Genomic DNA, 20,859 nt, shown 5'->3' on the forward strand with positions numbered 1-20,859 from the left:
CCGCTTGGGGTTTACTGTATAGTAGTGAGATCCAAGTCATAAAAACTTCCCCAAACCCCATGTGGCGCAGTACCACCAACATATAATTCCAGTCCACAGAATCAAAGGCTTTGGCCATGTCGAGAGACACTACCACCCTAGTCCCCGCTCTGTCATGGTCAATCTACAAGTGAGCAAATAGTCTGAGTAGGTTAGTTAGATTTTTCAGGTATGAAACCTATCTGATCTATGTCTACTAGGGCAGTGGTCATCAACCCTGTCCTCAGGGCCCACTAACAGGCCAGGTTTTATGTATTACCTTGGGGAGATCCATACCAGAATACTGCAATCACTGAGCAGCAAAATATATCGCCTGTCATGTATCTCAGTTATCTTGCAAACCTGGCCTGTTGGTGGGCCCTGAGGACAGGGTTGATGATCACTGTACTAGGGTAGTAATAACTTGGGGAAAGTCTTGTAGCTAGTATCTTTGTTTAAAATTTTTAGATCCTGATTTAACAGTGCTATGGGTCTATATGAGGAGCAGGAAGTAAGAGGAGTAGAGCACACCGCAGGAGAGGAGCGGAGGACACCGGAGAGGAGCACACAGTCATCAAGCCGATTTCCAATAAGGGAGATAACTAGTGACAAAAGGAGAAAAACTGCATTGGCATCTTGAAGGCTTGTTTGTTTCATACGTTTGGTGAGTGCATCCCCATAGGGGGTCGTCTTTTATTCCACAAGTGGTGATCTATATGGTGGAAGCTGTGTTTCAATCACAAAGCGAGTGGATAGAACAAAGCACCCTGCTCTCTGGACACTGAACTGAACTTTTTTACCTAAACGCATGTTTTGTAAAAGATGTGCATGCGCTGCTATACATAAAAAGTGGACTTTTATACTCAACCCCTACAGCGAGAATCCGCATACAGGGCTTCTACTCCAAACCCATTCCCATAAGACAAGGAACTAGGCAAGGATGCCCATTGTCCCCTTTAATTTTTGCGATGGCAATCGAGACCCTCGCTATAGCTATTAGACAAAACCAAGACATAAAAGGGGTGGTATGCGGTTCTCGTGTCCACAAGTGTGCCCTATTTGCGGACGATATCATGCTCTACATCACTTCTCCCATAACTTCCTTACCCAATTTAAACGCTATACTAGAATCCTTCTCCAAGATGTCGGGTCTTCAAGTGAACTACAGTAAATCCCAGGCTCTCAACGTCTCTCTAACTCCCCCCACTGTCGAACTGTTAAAGCAGAACTTCAATTTCCAATGGAGCGAATCCTCCATCAGATACCTAGGTATAAACCTCACAGCTAAGGTGGAGACTTTATACAGTCATAATTATCCCCGGATGTATCGTACTCTAGAAGCAGATTTACAAAAGTGGTCCCATCTGCCCATATCATGGCTAGGTAGGATACACGCTATCAAAATGACTCTATTACCCAGATTACTTTATTTGTTTAGATCCCTTCCAATCCCCATTCGTAGGGTTCACCTCTCAAACTTCCAAAACAAAATCCTAAAATTCATTTGGGGTAGGAAAGGCTATAGACTAATCCGCAATACCCTCTTCGCTCACAGGAAGAAGGGTGGTTTAGGCCTCCCACTTCTATTCCGTTATTACCAAGCAGCTAGGCTAACACAGTTATCCGTAATTTACTCAAAATACGAGAAGCCAGACTGGATCCATATTGAGAATCAGGCTGTCCCCACTTTTACCCTCGACTTTTTACTATGGACCCCTCAGAAAAATAGACCCGCTATCTTGTCCCCTACTCTCTCCCACTCATTTAAACTATGGGATTCCCTGCGCTACTCTACCTCCTTGGTCTCAGCAATTAAACCTTTAACTCATATTTTCAATAATCCTCGCTTCCCTCCAGGTTACAATGTACTTGCCTTCAAATGGTGGGTTGATAAGGGTCTCTACAGGATAGGACACTTTTTCACAGCCACAGGACCTATTACCTTGCAATTTTGTATCAAGAAATTAAGCCTGCCTAAGACCGAAATTTTTCGGTTCCATCAAATTCAACATTTTCTACACTCCCTTTGCAAAGGAGAATCAAACCCCCCGCTCTCTTTACAGAATACGAACTTTGGTGCGGTCAAGCCATGGACCAGAAGGGGGGGATTTCCTTAGTCTACACGTCTCTCACCACCCCCAAAACAAAGGCGCCCTATATGGTCGCCTGGGAAACTGATTTCTCATTCCAATGGTCCTTGGATAAATGGCACTCAATAGGGGCTAGATCCTTTCGGGGTCTGCTCAATACAAACCTTATGGAAGCAGGGACAAAAGTACTAACCAGATGGTACTATACGCCAGCCAGAGTTGCACACATGTTCCCAACAGCCAGTCCGCTCTGCTTCCGGGGCTGCATGCTTACGGGGACGATGTCACACATTTGGTGGGAATGCCCAAGAATCCGCCCCTTCTGGAAGAAAGTATTTAACCTGATTGAAAGATTGATTGGTGCCAAAGTCCCCAGAGTTCCCACGGTGGCTCTCCTTAATGATCCAATTCCCCACCTCTCTAAACCCGCCTGCAGGTTGACCCAATTTGTGCTGCTGGGAGCCAAAATCTCCATAGCCAAGAATTGGAAGAAACAGGGGTCTCTCTCACACTAGTTAAGAATAAGATCTCCTGGATCATGTCTCAGGAGAGGATTGCTAGTGTGTTGGAGGACACATCTGATAGGTTTGTAGCCACCTGGGAACCCTGGGCCCGATTAATGGGCCTGACCAACTTCCCATATGTATGAACTGCTCTTAATAATCTTGACGCAAGTAGTGACGCTCTCTCCACCCCTTCCCCCCTCTATCTCCCTCCTCTTTCTTTGTCTTTATCTTTCCCTTTTCTTTCCTCTTGTTCGCATATGTTCTCTTGGTTTCCATACTATGGACTTAAGCTAGTCCGGAAAGGTATAAAAGTTTGTATAAATGTTGCCTAGGCACTGTTTATTGGTTGACATAAAGAATCTGATGCAATGTGCTCTGATTTGCTTCTCCCAACAGAGGACCCTCAGTTAGGCCTAGAGGCTGACCGTCTGGTAAAACAGGAGTTTTCTGGTATTGGATTGACAACTCCCTTTCATTTCTCCCCTCTTATGTTCATATTTTGTGGGCGCCTATTGCCCTCGACACAGCGTGTTCCCAATTGGGGTGTCGGGGGTACTGGGTGGCATCTGGTCCATATTTCCTAGGTTTCCCTCAATTGTCATGTCACTCCGTTCCAGACAAAAAGAACTCCTCTCACTTTCATCTCATTTGTTGTTAATATTACTAATGCCTTACAATTCGCAATGTGTATTCTCCGGCTTAGGCTGTTAGCCTGTACTTTCTTACTTGTTTTCCATGTTCTTCATATATATGTGAGACGACATGTTGTCGTGCTCTATTGTATGGATTATATTTTTCCTTTGAAACAAATAAAAAATTTTGAAAGTAAAAAGTGGACTTTTATTTCATTTTAAGTTACAGGTTTTGTGTATTTTTTATATGAGGAGCAGGTTAAAGAATCCTTGCCTGGTTTCGGCAATAGAATCACCTGTGCCTCTAATAATGAGTCTGGGAGGCATTTATGTTTAAAACAATAGTAAAACGGGGCTCTCAGTCTGGGAACCAAGTCCTCCATATGTAGCCTATACCACTCAATACAGAAACCGTCTGGTCCAGGTGATTTGTGAGGGGGAAAAGCCCTGATGGCCGTTTCAATTTCTTTTTCCGTTATGTCGGCCTCCAAAATGTCCCTATCCGTCTCAGACAGGACAGGGACACCAACAATGCATCTAATTTCTGTCTATAAATGACTGGAATAGGCCATACAAGGCCTTGTAGTACTCCACAAACGTGTCCATAATATCAGTTGGGTTTGGAAGAATGTCTCCCGGATCATTTTTAATACAAGGTTTGTTAGTTTGTATTCTCTATTCTGCAACTAACATTGCTAGCAGTTTACCATTCTTATCCCCCTGCTCAAAAATGGATTCAGCACTTTTTGCCCTGGATGTATGTGTTCAGTAAAGTGAAGAGCCAGCATGCATCTCGCCTCTAGCAGTTCTTCAAATGTTGCATCAGACCGATCATTTGCATGAGCCAGTTCACAAACCCTTTCTTTTTCCTGCAATTCCTGTTCCTTTGTTTTATGCGACCTGTGTGCCTGCTTAATGGCTGAGATGTAATGTCCCCGCATACAGGCCTTGAATGCATCCCATACTGTGGTGGGATCAGCCGAGCCTATATTATCTTTCCAGTAGTCAGTGAAATGTGGTGTCACATGGGAGGACACCTCTTACACCTCCAACCAGCCGGGGGTTCAACCTCCATGCCCCCCCCCCCCGGAGAGCTGAGGGAGTACCAATGTGCATCGATAGTGGTGTGTGATCTGAAATGGCCCCAGCTAGGTAATTAGCTCTTCCCACCAATTGTAACATCGGTGCATTGGTGAAAGCCAAATCTATCCTTGAGGAGTAAATTATGTGTTTTTGACAAATGCGAATAGCTTCTGGTGGTGGGCTTTTTCCATCGCCACAATTTTGTCAGGGAGGCCATAGCGGCCCAAGCAGAAAGGTCGGCAGATGCCACCCTAGTTACATTCGATGAGTCTAGAGCGGTAGAAAATATGGCATTGAAATCCCCTGCTATAATAAGAGTAAGATGCATGTGAGGGGCTAATTTACCAAGGAGATCATAGAAAACCTGAACCTGAAAGGGAGGAGGTATATAGACATTAACTAAGACCATCTTGCATGTACTAATGTCAGCTATAACAATCAGGAACCTACCACCTGGATCTGAGATGACATGGTGTATTGTGCAGGGTACCACCTTGCCAATTAGAATTGACACTCCCCTAGCATAGGTGGAGTATGTTGCATGTATGCCAGTACCCTGCTCCCATCCAGATGTGTCTCCTGTAAAAACACCACGTGCGGTGTGATCGTCTTTAAATATTGGAATATTAAGGCTCTACGAAATTTGTCGTTTAAGCCTCGGACGTTCCAAGATACCACATTAACCATTGATCCTGCCATTTTCACATTTTAACTTAACATACATTATATAGTATACCTGTATCAAAGGGAGGTAGCAAAGTAGGCTATGCAATTCATGTGTGCACCATATAATTTGTATAACAGAAGGTCCAACGTGAAAAGCTGCACCCGCTAAGTAGAAAAGTCCCAAAACCTCATTAACTCCCTGCTGGTGTGTAGCAAACCAAAACAAAAAGTACACACGGCTTTATCCCAAACCTTGTCCAAAAAAAGTCCTGGAAAGCATGCCCATAGAAAAGGTCAAAATGAAACAGTAGAAAAAAGAAAAAATGAAAAAAAGTCTTTCTTCTGAAGACATAGTGTCCGTGCCTGTTGAGCTCCATGGCTCCGCAAAAGATACCCGTCATTTGCTCACATGGAAAAATTATTGGTTAGTGCCCCTTCCCTACCCCCAGGATTTGTGATGTTCCTATGAGAGTTGGTACGTATGGTGCAAATAGAGGCCTAGTTTGAGTAGGCCTACATGTTTGCAAATGCTTATGTGTGAAGAAGGGGCATGGCAGAACTCCCCACCCTGAGCAGGAAAATCCAGAACAATGTTAACCAGTAGCAAGTAATATGCTTGGTTAATCAAACTGCCATGGCACTGGAACAAATGGACTTTGGAACAAAAGTCATCAGCCAGGAATGTAGCTTGGAGAGCAGGCTCAAGAATTACCGCAAAGATAGTAACCAGTTGTTCGCCTCATCGTGGGATTAAAAAAAAAACTTCACCGAACCGCCATGCTGAACTCGTAGGCGACCTGGGTAGAGCATGGAGTACTTCATATCACGTTCCTGGAGTTGTCTTCTGACATCGGTGAAAGTTTTGCAACGTCTTTTCTAAGTCTGCGGACAAGTCAGGATAGATATGCTCCACTGTGTGCTCAAAAAGAAGGGTGGGATGTTTGCGAGCCTCAGTCTCAAAGTCTGCCCCTGAATTTGTCTAAATCTGCCCTGATGAGGTTACATTCCTCATCCAGGTGATCGATGCAGACCAGTAAGGAGGTTCTGCTCTGTTCTATGGCTGCAAGAATGACAGTGGTATCACTTGCTTGTGGAGGTGTCTGAGGAGGTGGGGAGGCCATTGGAATCGCTGTCTGTTCCATGTCCACTAAAAGCGCTTTAAATTGATCCAAAATGGCACTGGGACACTGGGCGGGCTGTGCTGGTGCCTTTTTGGTCGCTGCTTTGCTCTTTGAGGGCATAAGCAAGTGATCTGAGGTTATTCATGATAAAATTCAGGATGGTAGGTTTGTTCCCTTTAAGAATCTGTGGTAGCAGAGGAAGACTAACATGCAGGGACAACAGACACCTGTGGCTGGTTTAATGCTGAGCTCCCTCACTAAGGCCTAATGGTGCCAGCTGACAGCCCGAGATGTAGCACTCACCACCAGTCCCCTGCAGGGTTGTTGGCACAGAGGGGGGAGTGTGTGATGGCCGTTCTACCCTAATCACTGCACCAAGCTGAGGAGGACACAGCAGGCCCCGTAGGCCTCAAGATGGCGGCGGTCTGCGGGTATATGCGGCCAGTCGTGTGGGGCCTCTTGGGCACTCCTGCTGCTGGGCTACCGATCGATCTCCTCCGGGGATGCTGGCGCCGCTGATGTGTGGGCGTGGAGCGATCGCTGGTCCCGCAGATCGCTGCACCCAAGAGCGGGGGATTCAGGAGGCTCCGTAGGCCTCAAAATGGCAGAGGGTCCCTGATGAGTGTAGAAGGCCCCGGCCGTGCATCAACATAGCCGGGCTTCAAAATATGGGATAGGTCTGAGGCAGGGAATGACCTGGAACGGGCAGGGCAGCTGTGTAGGCTCACCGAGCTTTTCTGCAGAAAGGATGGTTGAGGATTGCAGCCAGGATACACGGAGCTCTACAGTGGCACGTCTTCCTCAGTTCACATCCGGACATGCCCCCCTCCATAGATGCAATTTTAATGAATTATTTAATAAAATAATAAATTTTTCTATATCACTTTTTCTGATGTTATTCCACAAGGAGGTTTCAGCACCTTTTAAAATCCCAAATATTCAAATTTCTTTGTTGTACTATTATACTGGGTTGTGGTGATGATTATCAGCTGATATACTTTATTACAAATATACATGTTAAGAGAATTTACCCTATTTCCACCCACTGTGGCATGGTAAAAGAGTGCTGTGATCACTGATTGGTGGAAATGGTCCTCCACTCAAAAGAAAGTGCTGCAGAGGCATAAAGGTCATTATGCAATGGTACCCGAAGAGTTGGGATCTCCTTTGCAGTTCAGAGAGAGCTAGCAAGGCCAGCCATGTAAATGTGTAGTTAAACTCTTCAAAGGTTGGGTACACACTGTTTTAACAAACTCTTTTGGAGAGAACATACTGTATACAACCTAGGATAAAACATCCCAGAGGAAGCCATGGTTACAAGGAATTAATTTAAAATTTTGGCCAGTTTTAGAAAATTAAACCTGGCTGCAGATTAAAATAGGTAATTTTTATTAATACTAAATTAAAATTGGCTTTTGCACATCAATTATAAACTTAATTTTTTTTATAGCGAAGTTACCCTTTTTGAGACACATACAGTACATTTATCCATATTGAATACAGTGTGCAAAAGTGTTTGGTCATAAAGACCAAACAATCTGTTTTAATTAGTATGTTCTGTAATTGTACAATACAAGCATGGTGAGCAATGATGCATTTCATACACAGAACTATTTTCTCCTTTCGTCAATACTCAGACATGTATAAGGGAAGTAACAGACAAATACACACGGCGCAATCCCAATTGTCATTTTTTCTATTCTAGTGCTTGCTAAATGTTATACCTTGTGTATTAAATTCATTACTGGCTTAAACTAGCTTTTCACATAATCCAGATATTCAGATTACAAATTGCTAGTAATTTTTCAAGGAGCTTTTGGAGCTTTTGACTTTAGTCACTAGTTTTAATAATGAAAGAGATAAACATCAGAAAGTGTGTTGATGCAAGGCCAAGAAATGAATAAATACTGTAAAAGATTGCTCAAGCCATTGAGTGTTCTGCATGTGCTGCTCATGCAGTTAAAAGACATTATGAAAAATTACAGGGAGCAGGTTTCATTTTCCACGCTTTGTGAAGAAATTCCACATTTTCTATAATATATGTCAGTACGTGTACCACCAATCATCAAGAATTCGGGCTCCTGGGAGGGAAAATTACCTGTTTTCATGAGTAAAAGAGAAAAGAGCAAGTAGTGTCATCTTGTGACTTTGTATTAGTGAATTACCTTTATATGGGCACTTTTATCTATGGCAATATCTTAGAACTGCTGATCAGAGCAAAGGTAAAGAACCAGAACCAGACACATAGAAACATAGAAAAGCAATGGCAGAAGAAAGACCAAGTGGTCCATTGAGTCTGCCCAAATTTATTCAAATTATTTTTTGAGTAAATACCATATTTATCGGCGTATAACACGCACTTTTTCCCCCTTAAAATCAGGGGAAAATCACGGGTGCGTGTTATACGCCGATCCTCCGCGATTTCTGGGCTCTGGGCTCCTTCAGCCCTTCTCGCGGCTTTCGGCCGTCTTCGGCCCTTCTCGGCGTCTTTCGGCCACCTTCGGCCCTTCTCGGCAGCCGAAAACCGCCGAGTACGGCCAAAAGCCGCCAAGAACTACTGGGCGCCGCCGAGATACACAGGACATATCCGCGGCGCCATTTTTAAAAGTAAAAGCTGACATCACTGAGGGGACAACGATGCACAAGGCTGCAATGACGGACAGGCTGCAATGACGGACAGGCTGCATGACAAGGCTGCAAATGATACTGACAAGGCTTCAGATGGACACTGATAAGGCTGCATTGATGAGCATTTAAATGTAAGTTTTTTTTTCGTTAAATTTCCCTCCTAAAAGTTTTTTTCCTTAAAATTCCCTTCTAAACTTGGGGTGTGTGTTATACGCCGATAAATACGGTAATTTCTTTAGTTTTTTATTAAAGTGCTAGTAAATCTGGCTTGGTTACCTGTAGGTACAAGGAATATCTGCTAAATATGCACCATTTAAGAGATATTAACCAATATGAACTGTTAAAAAATATCAATATCTCAATATTAATGAGTGACAAAAATAATGAATGTTATTCCAAAGAAGGAGAAATGACAACTAAAAAAAAAAGGGAGGATTCAAACAGTCAAGACTTTAGTCCCTTGATGGAAGTTGGAAATCACAGGAAAGCCACGGTGTCACCAATCACACTCATGCTAAGCGTACTGGACCCCCTTATAACAGTGGTCTGTATGTGCTTTATTTATAATAATAAAGCCATTATCACAGGTTAAGGAACCATCCTCTCAAATTAACTACTGGTATCAAAACCATAGGGAATACTGTCCACAGTAGCCTCAGTATCTAGTAGTGGAATCATTATACTCCAGGCTGTTTATCTGCAGTCCTTTCTTGTCTGGGATGCCAACAAGGAAAGACAGACATCCCCAATGCCACTATGAGGGGACCAGCAGCATCTGTGTCCACAAGCAAATGTGGATGTGATCCATCCTCAGGCAGGGCACGGTTTTCTCTGTTTAGTGATGTTGCCCGTGCCATCCAGCCACAGCATGCAGAGGAGGTGGTGGACTGGCTTACTAAACCATCCTCATCCTCTATCCTCTATGACCCTTCAAGCTGGCACTAGTTCACAGTCCACTGCAGCTGCCAGAGTGGCTTATTCTGCCTCCTTGTCCACAGCTACTCCTGCTATAGCCCCAGCATAATGCATTGAGGAGTTAGCTGAAATATTTGAATACAGCATCACCCACTTGCTTCTTGGCGATACACAGGCATTATTTGATTCTGATGTTGGTTCTAAGGTTGAGGAAGGGATTAATATGAGCCTACAGAGAGGGGGGAACACTGATAAACAACAAATTGGCAGTCATGTTCCCTCAGCCGTAGCGTATTGCCAAGTTGGCTTCAATGATGATGAGGATGGAGGGGATGATGATGATGAGGTCACTGACACGACTTGGGTGCTAGATAGAGTAGAGGAGGAAAGTGGGGAAGAGACACAATCCTAATGAGGCAGGATGTCCTACAGAGGCAGCCATCAATAAACAGTAGAGAGCAGCCACCCTATTCCATCATATTGTGGAGCTGTTATCTCCCGGCCTACTGGGCCTTTTTTAACACGTCCAGCTAATCGCACTGTTGCAATTTTCAATCTCTGCCACAAACAGATCAAGCATGGCAAAAACACCAACCATTTGTGTACCACATGCTTGCAAAGGCATTTAACATCCCACCACTTGTTGGCAAGAGCATCTGAAAGCCACACAAAAGGGAGACAATTCTTCTCCTCCTCACTCCTCGCCTTTCATGTCGACCCCCGCTATATATCATGACCACTCAGCAGCCTCCACTGACATGCATGATGGTTTAGCAAAGGGTGTCACAGGTAGGGATGGGCCGAACGGACCCCAGAACTTTTGAACACTGCGAAACCCCATTAAAGTCAATGGACCCGAACATCAAAAATCAAAAGTGCCCATTTTGAAGGCTTCTATGCAAGTAATTGGGCTTACAATGGTTATATGGTTTTGGGTCCTGCCCTGGAGGACATGTATCAATAAAGAAAAAGTTTGTGAAAAATGTCATTTTTAAATGAGCAGTGATTTTTTTCTTTTTTTTTTTTTTAAGTGAAAGCATATAAATGAAAAAATCCTTCCAATATGGTGCCTGGGTGCCCCCTTAAGCCCCATACACACTATCAGATTGTCTGTTGATTTTTGTCTTCAGATTTACCAAAACCATGTAGTGCAAGGGCCCGCCTGATTGCATACAAATTGAAACTCCTAAGGTTTGACCTCATATTAAATGGTTTTGGTAAATCTGAAGGAAAAAATCAGCAGAAAATCTGATAGTGTGTATGGGGCTTTAGTCTACCTGTAAAGTGGCAAATCTGTACCATGTCTAGAATCTGCTGCAGCAATAATTCCCTTTTTTAAAGCCAAAAAAATTACATTTTTCCTGTAAGCTGTGTTTATTTTGCTCAGCAACAGCTGGGGAACCAGTGTGTATGATGAGGCCCCAATGTAGTGCACTGGGAACAAGATTAGAGATTTTTTGGATACATTCTGGTGTCACTTTTGGCTTTGGATAGAAGTAACGGGTGCGTAAAAACTGGTCTTTGGGTGCAAGAACTGGCCTTGCTGTAAAAAAAAAAAAAATTAAAATAACATGCACCTATCAAACAGGTGCAGAAAAACTGGTCCTTGGGTGTCGGTGGCACCTTCCCACTGTAATCCTATAGAGGTACTCTTGATGAAAGCAAGTATTGGCCTTGCTGTAACCAATTGCAATGATATGCACCTGTCAAACAGGTGCTGAAAAATTGGTCTTTGGGAATTGCGTCCATGAAACCTATACCAAAAACATTGTTCCAGATGAAATGATTGAACATCCTCAAAGTTGGGCAGCCCTGAAGTCCTACAGAGATTCCACACCCCAAAAAGACTTAATCAGTGACATCCAGGTAATCCAGGACTGATTCATTTTTATAAAAGTCAAACGGTCCACGGAGTCCATGGACAGACGCGTTCTATGATCAGTAATGAAACCTCCTGCAGCACTGAATGCCCATTTTGAAAGCACGCTGGATGCAGGGCAGCCCAACAACTCAATAGCATACTGGGCAAGGTCTGGCCAGTGGTCTATTCTCATGACCCAGTAAGTCAGTGGATCACCAGCTGGAAAGTGCTCCATCTCTGTTTTGGCTCCGAGGTGATGATGCCCAGCCATTACTGGATTCAGATGTTAGTTCTGAGGTTGAAGATGACAGGAACATGAGCCTAGAGAGAGGGGAGAACACTGGTAGACAAATATAGATGATGATATACTCAAATTCTTTACAATTTTCCATTGAGGACCATTGTTCTGAAATTGTTTACCAATTTTTAGATGCAGCTTTTCACAGATTGGTAAGTCTCTGCCTATCTTTGTTTCTGAGACACTGTGGGGGTTATTTACGAAAGGCAAATCCCCTTTGCACTGCCAGTGCACTTGAAAGTGCACTAAGAGTGTACTTGGAAGTGCAGTCGCTCTAAATCGAAGGGGTCTGAAATGAGTGGAAGCTCTGCTGATTTTATCATCCAATCATGTGCAAGCTACAATGCTGTTTTTGGTTTTTTCCTTGCATGTCCCCCTCGGATCTACACCGACTTTCCACTTTTCACTGCAAGTGCACTTGAAAGTATTTTCCGTTAATAAATAACCCCCTTTGACTCTCTAAGATGCTCTATTTATACCCAATCATGTTACTGTCTGACCTGTTGCCAATAAACTAAATTGGTTGCAAAATGTTCTTCTAGCTCTTCCTTGTTATAACCACCTACTTTGCCATTTTTTTTTTGCCCTGTACAAACTTTTTTGAGACATGTTGCTACCATCAATTTCAAAATGACCTTATTGTTTTCTTAAAATGATAAATGTTTAAATATTTTCAATTGTATATAAAACATAGGTTTATAAAATTTGCAAATCATTGCACTTTGTTTTTATGTATGTCTTGCACAGTGTCCCAACTTTTTTTGGAATTGGTGTTTTACCTCCCAACTTTTGAATTTTGAGACTAATGCCGCGTACACACGGGCGGACTGTATGGCCTACTTAGTCAGTCGAAACACATTTCAGCGGACAGTCCGCTCGTGTGTGGGCTTCAGCGGACTTATTCAGCGTGCAGTCTGGCGTACTAAGTATTTCGGATTTTTCGAAATTCTGTCCGTCCTACTTTGGTTTCAGCGGACAATCCGCTCGTGAGTAGGCTAGTTCGACGGACTAAGAATGGCGCATGCTCAGAAAGAATTTACACGGCGGACGGGTGCATTGCTGTGTATTGGACTTCCTATTTCTAGTCCCGTCGTACGTGCTGTACATGTCATCGCGCAAGCTTTCGACGGACTGTTTGTGCATCCGTGTGTGGTCAAGTCCGTTCATTCGAAAGTATGACGGACTGTCTGACGGACTAAGTAGGCCATACAGTCCGCCCGTGTGTATGCGGCATGAGAGACACTTTAGGCACGTAGCAAAAAGTGAATGTGGTTAAATTACACAAAATATTGGGTTTGGCTTAATATTCTGATTAGAAAAAGCAAATAAACACATATGAGACTTAAATTCACCCACTATACACACTATTCTGCCCCTTCCTGTACACACTGCCCCATGTGCGTCCTTGTGTCTGTTCCAAACACAAGCAGACAGTGCAAACAGACAGCTTACACTGACAGTCTGCATGGCACCCATGACCTACTGATTGTGGGTGCAATGCTTTCTATGCTCCTACAAAAAAAAATAGTAAATGCACATTTTTTTAACCTGCAAAAAAAAGTGCATATATATATATATATATAATTTTTTTTTTTTTTTTAAGGGAACTTATCCTTTAACCACAGTTTCTGACTCACATAGACTTATTACAAATGTACCTACCACATGAGTTATTCAACCCCTAAATGACAGAGTACAAAGTGAGCAAATCTAAAAAGTATGTATCTTTTGCCTCGGTCGTCACTGTTCTTGTCATATATTGAGAAATTAGTAAAGGTGTTTATGTGTTATTTGAAACGTGATTCTCCTGAGGTCACAAAGTATTACAGCTAATCCCCAGTCTGTACAGGCAGGCATAAAAACCCGAAGGGTGTGGAGCTACCCTCGATGCAGCCACTGGATAGGATGAGTTATCTGTTCTTTGCCTCGGCTTTCTCAAGAACCTCAGCCCCTCTAACACACCAGGATGAGTGTAAAGTAATACTTAGTACCCAATAATAGTGCTATACCAAAGAAAACAGGCAATAGACTAAGTAGTAAATGCATAATACACTGTCACCCAATATTTTTGGTAACTAGGCAAACCTAAAATAGATTAACATGGTATTAACACAATTTAGCATACAATGTGATTAACAGTAAGGACTAGGCATTCAATTAAATTTTGGCATCCAGCTCAGTATAAACATTAGTAAGACCCTTTCAAGTGAATAGTGAGATTAATCTACTGATTGCTGGAACTGTACTGCCAGAGCGCATTTATGGTGGCAATGCTAGTCCTAGACTGACTAGACTGGTTATGCACTATGCAAAACAAAAGGAGGATGGTAGTGAAAGGGGCAGGGTAACAAAGAGGGCTTGCAGAGTAATTATTTTAAGGGGCAATCCTTTGAGTGCCTCTGTCAGCTATCATTGTCCCATTTAAGAGCATCTTTGTATTTAATGACATAATGCAGACAGCTTAATTGGGATTAAGTACAGCATATTGTAGGTACTGTATAGTCTTGGCACAGGTACAAGGTAGATATGGTTCAAATATATAGAAAGTTCAGTATAACTTTAGTATAGGGATGGTTTGGGTGCAGTATAGGTATGGTAGAAGTGCAATATGGGGCTGGTATGGATGCAGTACGGATTGGATGCTCAGTGGCTCAGTCTCTACTAGCAGTGTTTATAATGGGCAAAAAGCTCTCAACAGTTCCCAGGATGATGCTGCAGATGAAAGCTTCCAGTGACCAGGGGTCGGGAAGAGGAGGGTGAGTGGACATTTCAGCCTCTCAGTGGTAGCGGTGCAGGATTTGTGACGTGGGCAGTACTGCCCTGGGTGTCCTCACTTTCAATCTCAGACTCACATCCCCACTGGCAGATGAATACTTGGATAGAGGTGCTCTTCTCTCTCCCTCAATGCCTAAAAATAGAACGTTTCTGGGCAGTTTAACAAAAATCCTCTCTCCACTCCTACTGCACAGTGGCCATTGGGAGCTGTAGTCCAAACAGTCTATTTGTCCCATCATAAGGCTGCTGTCTCAAACTACCACTCGCAGGATTCTCAATGCTCTACATAGAAGTCTATGGGCTTGCTTGGCTTTAGCTCTTCCCCTGCTGGCCAGTAAAGGATGGTGCATCATAATAGTAGTATCTCGATAGGGGGAGAGAAGAATAAAATGTCATGTCTCCTTCTCCATACTGCTGTAGCCCAGCACTTGGCTAGGGGGAATTACCTCTTCCTTGCTCTATCAGAAAATACATACAAACAACTTGACTAGAGATGCACTAATATCACTGGGGTTGATTTACTAAAATTGGAGAGTGTAAAATCTGGTGCAGCTTCCAGGTTGTCAAAGCTTAATTGAACAAGCTGAAGTTAGAAGCTGATTAGCTACCATACGCAACTACACCAGATTCTGAGGTGCACCAGTTTTAATAAGTCACTGTCTTTTATTAAGTTGCAGTAAATAGTTTATTTATTAGTCATAATAATAATTTTATGATTTGGTAATACCGATATTAGCTTGATTCATTTGATTGTGAAGGGAGTCCAAAGTCTGCTCCAGTCTTTGCTACTCAAGTGGAAAAAACTGATATTCTGGTGCCTTTTTTCCACTTTCTATTGACAAGATCCTAAAGTTAGGTTAGGCATATTGCTTGCCATCTAGATTGTTGTGGCAGTACCAAGAATGAAAATCTTTTGTACAAACATAGTAATGCCCTATTTTAATCTAAATATATTAAATAAAAGTCCTTTAGAAATGTGTCCACTCCCTTCAGTTTCATATATCAATAAAAGTGCTCTATAATACATATATACTTGTCTAGCGTGTTAGCATGTCCTAGGGGGTGTGCAGTTTCTTTTCTTTGGGTGCCTTTCTTTCTTGCCTATTTTTCCTTGATGTTCACATTTTATCTGTTTGTTTGACTTCAGTATCCCTTACTTCACACGTGTCTTCTTTAATCTCTCACATAACATATTTATCATAAGCCACACATCTGCTCTTTTCCCTCTATTAGCTCTTCAATGACTTGCCCCTTGCATCCACTATGCATAGCACAGCAGTTCAGTTTTGCCAGGCAGAAGAAAGAGCTTTGACAACGTGCTATAAACAGCAATGCAGAGCAAGCATCACTGTAGTATTTAATTTTTGACTGACTCCTATGAATTACAGCACTTTTCACTGCCCTAATGTATAAAGCTTTGCCAAATTGTACTTTTAATGTACAGCAAGCACATGGTTTTAGTGATTGCTTACTTGTTTCAAAAGTATGAGCAGCATTGTTTCATTTGTTTTGTTTTTAAAGTAAAAGTGATTTTTACTGCTACACTATGGGAGCCTTATCTCTTCCTATGAGGATCTAATTTTTGGGAAGCTACTGGCCAGTTTTGTGAATACGGTAATCGGTGAAATGCTGAGCAGGAGACCGGCGCGGGCACCCTGGGTCGTTGGAACAGCTGGAGCAGCCAGTGAGGATATGGGCAGACCACTGGAAAAGCCATCAAGGGCTACAACCCACCATTGTCCATATATGCCTACCACCCTTGCAGGGGTACTAGGCGCTGGTGAGTGGGGAATCACAATGGGGAGCACATGATTCACCTGATTTGTTGAGCACAAGAGTCACTAGATCGTTTGAACACTTCGCCATTCTGAAGCTTCACTAGTTTTACACCGTTTTTGGACTTCTTTATTATTTGGTCTGTTTGATGACACACATAATAATATTTTTATTTTTTGAGGAATGTTTTTGATGAATTTGGGAATTTTTTCTGGTATTTATAATTTTTATACACAAGAGTAATTGATTTCTCACACACAGGAGTAATTAATTTTGGTCACTCATTATATATATATGTATATATATATATATATATATATATAATGTATATGTTATTAATGATTTATTTTGGTCGCACTACTTCCAGATCACATGTTGAGGTTTATGATTGTGGTACCACTATTTGATCACTTGAGCACTTTAGTGTGTTCTTTTGAAAACATATTCTTTGAAAACTAGGAATACGTTTTTTTTCTCTGATAAAGGTTTGCAAATGTGTCTTAACAAAACCCCTGCTTTTAACAGACGGTTAGACAGGTTAATTTGGTTGGTCAGCAGACTGGTTGGTGAGTTGAGCTATGGAATTGTCTTTGTTTTATATGTATATGCCCTCCACGGGCTCCTCACTGTGAAGGCCAGTTATGGGTGTGGGCAGTGGCCAGTTTTTTGTTTCTGATAAAGGTAGCGCCATCTACCCCATCTCACCTAACTGTTTCATTTGTACTCTCCAAATTTTTCTACCAAGAACTCATGCGAGTATCAGCTAATAACACACGCATGACTTCACAATCGGGAGTTATAATGTACTTTGCAGCAAATCCCCATTCTGCTGCTTTGTAGCCCTTCAGATCCATCCTACTGCTTAGCTGCTTCCATAACCCTGACTTGGCATCTCCACCCACCATTGCAGCCTATAACTGCTAACACTAATACCTAGTACACGCGATCAGAAAATCATACAAAAAGAAAAAACACTTTTGAATCGATAATCTGATCGTTAGTATGCAGCTTTCGAGAGTCGTTCATTCAAAATTATCCGAAGGGACAAGCACGAAAATTTAAACAAACATTATTCATTCAAAAAAATCAGAAGAGCAAAACCATGCATTCTCAGAAACTAAATATATTACAATACAAAAGAACACATTACATTACTTCCAAAGTTGTATTCTGTCGTATGAGAGTTTTCTTAACTTTCGTATCCTCTTCAATTTCAATATAAGACTAGCATCCAAAGAAAACCAGAAGATCATTTGCCCAATATTCTCATTGTGTGTACCAGGCTTCATAGTCAGGGAGAGCAGCTTATGTGGTAAGGGCAATGTAGGGAGTCCTAGTCATTTGGTAGTAATTGGGGTTTCTTTAATCATGTCAAAAACCGTGAAATCAGATTGAGTTCAGGAACCGGAACAGATAGTCAGACAAGCCAAACGTCAGGGAGCTGGAGATGAGCATAATAAAACAGCAAGCAGGATCTGGAGCCAGAAGGGATGTCAACCAAGCAAGTCTTTTAACAGGAATGCAGGAGAGTGTCTCTGTGATTTTTACTAAGGTGAAGGCAGAGATCCTTTGGGCTGGACAGCTTAAGTAGGCAGGACTGACGAGCCAGATATCATCAACAGCTGAGTAACTGTAGAGAGATAGGAGTTGTCAATTAGCCGACACATGAGCGCCCAGCTCTGAGAAGGAAGGGCTGACCCCACCCCTGACAAATCGGGACTGATGGAACATTTTTTTGCCAGGATTGACCTAACTGAATGTTTTTCTGTTTTCCTGGTACCAACATTTAGCATGTGGTGGCCCGTGTAAAAAGTAAAAGTTTGGCACTGACTTGATTTTAAGTAAAATAATGCAAAATGTATTCTTTATCCATCAAGAAAAAAGTAAAGTAAGCTGTTATGTGAAAGGATTGACGCCTTTCAGCCACAAGGTTTGGGCCTTAATCATAATAAAAATGTTCACACAAAACAACTAAATATATAGCCCCTCTTTTTTTGTGGAAAAAGGTGGAGGCCACTAATGGGGAAATAAGTGGGGATTAACCATCAAAGCAGATTCTTAACAAGTGCAGCAAAACACTAGCATAGAAATAAAGCAAAATAAAGTAATATCCACAGGAATGCCCCCAAGCAAAATATTGTAAACAAATAATACAGAGAAAAACAAAATATTATCAAAATACAGCAGAATAGTCACAAACAAAGAATGAGGAGTAAGGGGGATAAATAATGTGCAAACGGCAAGCCAGGGAAACTAATACATGTATACATCTAAATTCCACCTCCAGTTCAAACAATATGAGACCCTGGTTCGAAGTCTAAAAATCCACCAGGTTTCCCTCGCAAGCAGCTTGCGATAGTGATCTCCTCCTCCATTACAGAATGGGTAACTCACTCAATTCCAAAAAATGTAAAGCCTGTCATATCACCAAGATATTGTTCTTTAAAGCAACAGGAGTCATTTGAAATTACCCTAGCATTGGGGTTCACTGAATCAACAAAATGCTCACCAATTCTGTGTTTTAAAGGGCGAGTGGTGTAGCTTACGTATTGCAAACAGCAAAAGGCAATTTTAATGACATTAACCATGAATGTGGCATTGCAGGTAATATACTGCTTCATGTTAAATTGTTCCACTGTGGCCAAAGACCTGAAGATAATCATTCATACATTCAAATGACAATATCTATATGTGGTCTGGCCACAGGGAAAGATTCCTGGAAATGTTAATCACATGGACAAATTTTCTTTCGTAGAGGAAAAGAGACTCGGAAAGAAAATTCCCTAAAGTGGAAGCCCGGCGGCTGACAAATCTACAACCTTATTGTAAAATAGAAAAAAATCTATTTTTCTGAATACAGGATAGGCAGATTCTTCTGAGTCATATTAATAACCCACCTGTATTCAGAAGAAAAGTAGTAGTGACAAAAGTTACAGGTTGTTTCCTAAAAGTTTGAGTTGTATTTCTAACACTGGCAGTGTCTGAAAGAGCTGCCCTGTTCTTGTCACTTATAATCTCTCTTTCTCCTCTGATAGGCCATTTAGGAAAACCCCTCTGTCTCAAAAATGTATCTCTAAGATCACATTCCTTATTATATATGTCTTAAGTGGAGCAGGTTCTACGCAGCTCTGGTAAATCCTCCCACTGGAATGACACATATGGTATGGACCGAGTGACAGCTAGTGGCATAGGGTGCTGTATTTCCGGAGTAGGGAAAAAATGGAGAAACCCTAGCTCATATGAATGAAGCATTGGCGATGGTAAGATCCATTGAAAAGAAAAAAGTTAAGAGAAATTCCACAGATAAAGTTATAAACTCCTGTAGTGTGGGTGAGTATAAACTGTAGTTTTGCAGATGGTATTTGACAGCCCTAACTCCGGCATCCTGGGGAATTGATTAATATAATGCATGGACCTTTATGGTCACCCAAAGAAAATCAGAAGTCCAACCTAAACAGGATATATAAAACAGAACAACACTGGCACTGGGAACCAATCATGTGATTGGACAGGAGTATCTTCAGAACAGGTAAGTATAGACATCATTCCTTACAGGGTAGTTAGAACAGGCTTAAAATGGTAGTGGAATAGAGAAAGAGACGGCGCCCTCTAAGTGCAGCAATAAAGTTGCTAAAATTTATTAAAAATGGTTAAAAAACACTCACATTAAATTAGTGGTGTACAGGCACATCAGGGATGTAATGTTTCATCCGTATGTCCATGGGGGCGACTCGCAGGGCTGTAAGGCAGGGTTTCAGGCATCTGACTTTATGACCGATGGTTGGTGTTTTGGTCTATTCCTTGTGTTCCTCGGAATGGTCAGAGCAGACAGGGTAGTGCTGGTAGCTGTAGTGCCTTTAGTCCGATGTTCAAGGAGTCGGTGTCCTCAGGAGACGGGCTGGGCAAAGCGGCGCTTCGGAGCATGCATGCTCCTTCATCAGGCTTTAGCCCCATTTTGTGATCATATTACAATATATTTTTTGGGATCCCCAGCGAGCGCCATAATACCCTCCTCTGCTGTGCTACCACTATATTAAAATGGTAGTGGGAGCAGATATAGGTAGGATTTGACTGAAATCAATTTAAAGGCTTGACTGCAAATTGAAGTGAAGAACCTCTAAGATAATCTCTGAAATCAAGTGCTGTGTGCAACACAGGAAAGCACGGGGAGCTTAGAGGGCTGAATGCATGGTTAAATACCTGGTGTAAGAGGGAAGGATTTGGGTTTCTAGAGCACTAGGCTGACTTTTCATTGGAGTGCAATCTGTATGCTGAAGAGGGTTTGCACCTAAATGGAATGGGGGCTACTGTGCTTGGAATAAGGTTTATGGGAAGGCTGGAGGAGTATTTCAACTACAATTAAGGGGGGTGGGAGAATTAGTGACACTAATACATTGATCAGTGATAATACTGTACAATGACACTGTACTAATGCCACTGGCTGGGAAGGGGTTAACATCTAGGGGCAATCAAGTGGGTTAACTGTGTGC

Source organism: Lithobates pipiens, unplaced genomic scaffold, assembly GCF_037356315.1.
Source record: "Lithobates pipiens isolate NorthernLeopardFrog02 unplaced genomic scaffold, aLitPip1_a1.2 Scaffold_16, whole genome shotgun sequence".
Lineage (NCBI taxonomy): Eukaryota > Metazoa > Chordata > Amphibia > Anura > Ranidae > Lithobates > Lithobates pipiens.